Here is a 7,072-nt window from a genome sequence, read left to right on the forward strand (position 1 = left end):
TTTGATATGTATTTCACCACCAAATTCAATTTCTATGATTTTTAGTAAATTTTCAAACTCGCGTTAGTATTGCTGCGGTATTCATTTATGGTAATTTCATCTTTTTATGAGTTTTATGCACTAAGTATCTTAATAGCTTTCCTTAACATCAAACATAATCTAAACTAACCATTTTCATAATTTATCATTATCAAGCATTTCCTCAACCATTTCACAACCATACCATAAGATCATTTACACAAAATGGGTATATTGCTATACATGCCATACTTAAATTTACAAGCCATTTACCAAAAATCTTCTGGATAGTGTGACTGAGCCTTCGACCTATCCCGACTCCTGAGCTGGCTTGTCCAAAACTACAATGAGTAAGAAGGAAGGAGTAAGCATAAATGCTTAGTAAGTTCATATGCAAATAATAAGTAACATAACAAACAGTTATACCAGTCAACATTAGCATACATCACTAAAACACATATCACATTTTTAATCATTCTTCATCATCTTATTACCTTATCGTGGTTGTATCAATACTCAACCCGAGGGTTAAATACATACCTGTTCAAAATATCCATTTCATATCACTTACCAATACGTCTCTTTACATCTCGAAATTTTCCTCCATTTGAGTAGAACTTTACCCGTTGAACACATCGAATATAATTCGGATACATGGATAACTTGCACATAAGTGCCACATATTCAATCAAGCAATCATGTAACCCGCCCATAGCGAACTCGGACTCAACTCAACGAGCTCGAGGCGTTCGCATCCATAAGTGAACTCGGACTCAACTCAACGAGTTCGGATGCCTAGTTACATCTCACGAACTCGGACTCAACTCAAGCGGGTTCGGACATTCGCATCCATAAGTGAACTCGGACTCAACTCAGCGAGTTCGGATGCTCAACCATCCTAGTGACATGTCACTTGTATCCTAATCTATTCCTAAGGTTCAAGCGGGCTTTTCCTCGAACACTTATCCTTGCCGTCTTAGTAGAATGCGAAATCAATACTCGGTAACAATTATATTTAACAAGTAGTTCACATAATTTACATATTATTTGAAATTAACCACAAAGCATAAATTTCATAATAAAATTCAGCATAACACATAATTAATATCAATAACTTAAAATAACAATTATGCTACATTATTTACACATGAACTTACCTTGGTACCAAAATACAAAGATTTTGCAATTTAGTCCACAATCTTTTCTTTTCCTCGATTGAGATCGATTCCACGTCTTTCTTGATTATGGAGCTTGGAAGCTTGAAACAAACCCTAGCTGTGGAGAACCCTTGAAATTTCGGCCTAATGAAGAAGATGGACAAAATTGGCTTTTAATTTTGTTTTTAATTCATTTTAATAACTAAATGACCAAAATACCCTTACTACTAAACTTTCCAAAATTCCTTCCATGTCCTAATTTTGTCCATGAACTTAAAATTGGTAAAATTGCTATTTAAGACCTCCTCATTAATATTCCAAAACAATTTCATACTAAAACTTCTAGAATGCAAGTTTTGCAACTTATTCGATTTAGTCCCTACTTTCAATTTAAGCACTTTAGGCATAGAATTTCATCACGAAATTTTCACACAATCATGCAATCATATCATAAACATCAAAATCATTGTAAAATAATTATTTCTATCTCGATTTGTGGTCACGAAACCACTATTCCGATTAAGCCCTAATTTAGGATATTACAACTCTCCCCCTTTTAAAGATTTTCGTCCTCGAAAATCTTAAATAAACAGTGTGGGTATTGGTTTCTCATAGTTTCTTGAGTTTCCCATGTAGTCTCTTCTACCCCATGCTTTTGCCACAACACTTTCACAAGTGCAACACTTTTATTTCTTAGTTGTTTGACTTCTCCACTAAAATCTTAATCGGTTCTTCTTCAAAAGTCATATCGGTCGCAGTTCAATTTCATCGGTGAAATTATATGTGAAGGATCTGAACGATACCGACGTAACATAGATACGTGAAACACATCATGAATCTTTTCTAATTCGGTGGTAAAGCTAGCCGATATGCTACCGGTCCAACTTTTTCAATTATTTCATACGGTCCAATAAAACGCGGACTTAACTTGCCCTTTCGTCCAAATCTAAGGACTTTCTTCCATGGAGACACTTTCAAAATACCTTATCACCAACTTGAAACTCAATGTCCTTTCGCTTTAGGTGCGCATAAGATTTACATCTATCTGAAGCGACTTTCAAACAATCTCGAATTATCTTCACTTTTCTTCGTTTCTTTTATTAAAACAACTCCATAAATCTGATTTTCCTTGAGTTCAGTCCAATACAAAGGCGTTCGACACTTGCGACCATACAATGCTTCATAAGGTGCCATTTTCAAGCTCGTCGATAGCTATTGTTGTAAGCAAATTCTACCAACGGCAAATATCTTTCCCAACTTCCTTGAAATTCCAATACACAACATCGAGCATGTCTTCAAGAATCAATTACTCTCTCGATTGTCCATCGGTTTGTGGATGAAAAGCGATCTTGAAATTTAACCGTACCTAACGCGTCTTGAAACTTTTGCCAAAACCGCGAGGTAAACCTTGGATCTCTATCTGAAATAATCGATAATGGTATTCCGTGTAATCTAACAATTTCTTTAATATACTGATTCAGCCAACTTGTTAAGAGAATAATTAAATGCGTCGCAGGGATAAAATGAGCCGACTTAGTTAATCATCAACTATTACCCGGATGGCATCTTTCTTTCCGGAGTCAATGGCAATCCGAAACAAAATCCATAGTAATCGATCCCATTTCCATTCAGAACCATAATAGGTGGAGTAATCTGAAGGTACTTGGTGTTCAACTTTCACCTGTTGACAAATTAAGCATTTGGACACAAACTCGATATATCTCTTTTCATTCCATTCCACCAATACATTTTCTTCAAGTCATTATACATTTTCGTACTACCGGATGAATCGAGAAATAACCACTATGTGCTTCTGTAGGATCTTTTGAATCAATTCCTCATTCTTGATACACAAATCCGATCTTTAAACATTAAGCACCCATCGAACCAATTCTAAAATCGATCCCGATCGACTTCACTTTATTTTCTTTTGGCTAGCAAATCTTGATCATTTTCCGAGTTTGAAATCTCTTGTAAAACATTGGTTTTGCTCTTAACTCGCTAGAATCGAACCATCATTTGACACTTTCAACTGAGTGTTCATAGCTCTCAAAGCAAACAACAACTTTACGCTCAAAGCATCAAGCAACCACATTCGCTTTTCCGGATGATAATCAATAACAAGCTCGTAATCTTTCAACAACTCCAACCATCTTCGTTGTCTCAAATTCAAGTCTTTTGTGACATCAAGTACTTAAGACTTTTGTGGTCGGTATATACCGACATTTTCACCATACAAATAATGTCGCCAAATTTTCAAAGCAAACACCACCGCATGACCAATTCCAAATCGTGAGTAGGATAATTCCTCTCATGAGGTTTTAAGCGCCTCAAGCATATGCCACCACTTTTCCTTCTTGCATGAGCACACACCCCAAACCATTTAGAGAAGCATCACTATACACCACAAATTCTTTACGATTAGAAATTTGTACTAACACTGGTGCCTCTGTTAATAACTTTTCAATTCTTCAAAACTCTGTTGACATTCTTCCGTCCATTCAAATTTAACATCCTTTGGAGTAATCTAGTTATAGGAGCAGCAATTATAGAAAATCCATTTACAAACCGCCGATAATACCCACTAGCCCCAAGAAACTTCTAACTTCAGTTATGTTTTTGGTGGTTTCAATCAACAATGGCTGAAATTTTACTAGGATCAACCCGTATACCATCACCGAAACAATATGACCCAAAATCCAACTTCCGGAGCCAAAATCACTTTTACTAAACTTAGCATACAAATGCTTATCTCTCAAAGTTTGCAAAACTATCCTCAAATGCTCAAAGCATGTTCTGTCTCATCTTTTGAATAAATTAAAATGTCATCTATAAACACCACAACAAATTTGTCCAAGTATGGCGAAATATGCGATTCATTAAATCCATAAACACAAGAGAGCATTTGTCAATCCGAATGGCATAACTAAAAATTCATAATGACCATACCTTGTTCTAAAAGCGGTTTAGGTACATCCGACTCCTTTACCCGCAGATTGGTAATACCGGATCTTAAGTCAATCTTTGAAAACCATGTCGCTCCTTTTAGGCGATCAAACAAATCATCAATTCTAAACAGCGGATACTTGTTTTTGATTGTCACCTTGTTTAACTGCCGATAATCAACACATAATCTCATAGAACCATCCTTCTTTTCACAAATAACACGGAGCACCCCAAGGTGAAAACTTCGGTCTCACAAAGCCTTTATCGTTAACTCTTGCAAGCTGCGACTTTAATTCTTTCAACTCTGTTGGTGCCATTCTATATGGAGCAATCGAGATCGGAGTGTTCGATATCAAATCAATACCAAATTCTACTTCTCATTCGGAGGCAAACCCGGCAATTCTTCCGAAACACGTCCCAAATTCACACACTGGCAAGACCGATTCAACTTTCTTTTCAACTTCTTTTGTATTAATTACATACGCCAAATAAGCTTCATAACCCTTTCTCGAGATATCTTTGAGCCGACATTGAAGAAATCACACTAGGCAATGCCTCGATTTATCCGATTCAACCCGCAGAGTTTCACCATTTCCACACTTTAATTCTATAACCTTTTCTTTGCAATTTACTATAGCATCATGCAATGTCAACCAATCCATACCCAAAATAACATCAAATTCATCAAATGGCAACAACATCAAGTCGGCGGAAAGTAATGATCCCGAATCATTAAAGGACATTTCTTACATACTTTATCAACAGTCACACATTTGCCTAACGGATTCGACACTCTAATCATAAATTCGTATTCTCAACGGTATATTCATACTAGACACCAATTTCATGCACACATATGAATGAGTAGAACCGGATCAATCAAAGCAATAACATTAACATTATAGAGAGAAAATGTACCGTAATCACATCGGTGAGGAAGCATCTTCACGCTTTAATAGCATAAGTTCTAGCCGAGCCCTTCCTTGAGTCTAACTAGGTGCATCCACAGCTACATTCTTCTTGCTTGTTTCACTTCCAACTTTTCTCGGATACCTTCCCTCGAGTCCGCACCACTAGCTTTTACATTCGAAATTTTTCTTTCTTAGCTCTCTCTGGCGTCTCTAATAAAATGATCCAGGAGAACCACATCGAAAACATTCATTTGCTCTGCACGGACCAAAATGATTTCTACCACACGGCACTTTCGGGTTTAACAAATCTCGTATTTCCACACTAGCCATGAAGTAGTCCGAGATTTAGGACCCACATTTCGCTTATTAAAATTTCCATATGATTGCCCAACTGAAACTTGGGAGCGAGGATTCATATTTCTTGACTTTCCGGTTTCTGTGAGGGTGCATTACTCATTGGTCTTTTCTTCCAATTTCGTGTTTGATTCTACCTTTTCTTTTCCTTGAGAATTCTTCACCTTGCAAGCTCGATCGACAAGTACCACCATTTCTTTTAGTTCAAGGATCCCAACAAATACCTTAATGTCTTCGTTAAGCCCGTCTTCAAATCATCGGCACATCTTGGCTTCAGAGGAACATATTCACCGCATACTTACTTAATCGAACAAACTCTCTTTCATATTCGAGACTGTCATATTACCTTGCTTCACTCAAGAAACTCTTTACATTTCGATCAATAAATCTTTCACTAATATATTTCTTCGAAACTCTTCTTGAAAGAATTCCCAGTTACCCTCTCTTCGGTACCACCGAAATCAAAGTCTTCCACCAATTATAGGCTGAATCTCTCAACAAAGATGTAGCACATTTCAAACATTCTTGGTGTACAAGATAATTTATCAAATACCGGATAGAATTTTCAAGCCGAACTCGCTTTCTCGCATCATCATCAATATTTGCTCTAAATTCTTCAGCCCTTGTTTACGAATTCTATCAACGGGGTTCTGTGAAATTTTATCATATCCACTCCTTGAGGCATTGGAGGCATAGGTTGAGGAATTGGGGAGGTGGGGAGGTCGTACATTTGGGTTCGTCTGAACGAACTCGAGTGTACCATGCACTCATCATTTGGAGAAAGGCTTCCGATCCCTTTCCCTCCTCCCCGACCAACAATGAGGGGTGGGTTTTCGATCGTATTGCTCCATCAGCGGAGTGGCGTGACACTCAGACTTCATCTCGCCACAACTGGATCGGGATCCATTTACTATATAAAAAATTTCATTTAAAAGGTCAAGTCGTCACACTATCACAATTCATACATATGGCATGTATAGCAAAATCCGTACATACAACACGTAGTCCGAGAACCGACTAAACCTGCTCGATACCACTAAATGTAACGCCCCACACCCGAGACCGTCATGGGAGTCGAGTATGAGGTGTTACTAAGCTTAGTTTAACATTTTTAGAACTTTGAATTATTTGTTTCTACATTCACAGCTTTTAAGCTACTTGCGTCACAGTCACAATAAAAATCATATCTCAAATTACAAAACTCAAAATTAAGATCCATAAATTTTCCCTGAATCTAGACTCATAAAACTATCTACTAATTTTTTTCTAGAATTTTTGGTTGGGCCAATTAGTACAGTTTATTAGTTAAAGTTACCCCTGTTTCAAGACTCGACTGGTCTGACCTCTATTTACTACGAACCACATTTCTCTCTGTACAAAATTCATATGACTATGAGGTTTGTTTATACTAAAACTAGACTCAATAAGGATTCTGAGGATATAAAATACACCACCTAATTATATCTTTACAATTTATGGTGAATTTCTAAAGTAGGAACAGGGATTCAGAAACTGCTATGACTCTGTTTCACTAAAATTAAAATATCTTCTAACATATACTTCCTTTACTTGTTTCATTTGTTTCATGTGAAACTAGACATAATAAGCTTCAATTTGATATGTATTTCACCACCAAATCCAATTTCTATGATTTTTAGTAAATTTTCAAACTCGCGTTAGTATTGC

At 36.7% G+C, this 7,072-nt stretch overlaps 1 long non-coding RNA gene across 1 annotated transcript; it reads right to left on the bottom strand.

Annotated features, from left to right (window-relative positions):
- Positions 1-209: 209 nt before the first annotated feature.
- LOC128281688 (uncharacterized) lies at positions 210-1,295 on the bottom strand. Its single transcript, XR_008271945.1, has 2 exons — positions 1,176-1,295; positions 210-359 (listed from the first exon to the last, which is right to left on the bottom strand). It is a non-coding gene; the product is annotated as an uncharacterized LOC128281688 (long non-coding RNA).
- Positions 1,296-7,072: the final 5,777 nt, after the last annotated feature.

Source organism: Gossypium arboreum, chromosome 10, assembly GCF_025698485.1.
Source record: "Gossypium arboreum isolate Shixiya-1 chromosome 10, ASM2569848v2, whole genome shotgun sequence".
In the NCBI taxonomy this organism is placed as follows: Eukaryota; Viridiplantae; Streptophyta; class Magnoliopsida; order Malvales; family Malvaceae; genus Gossypium; species Gossypium arboreum.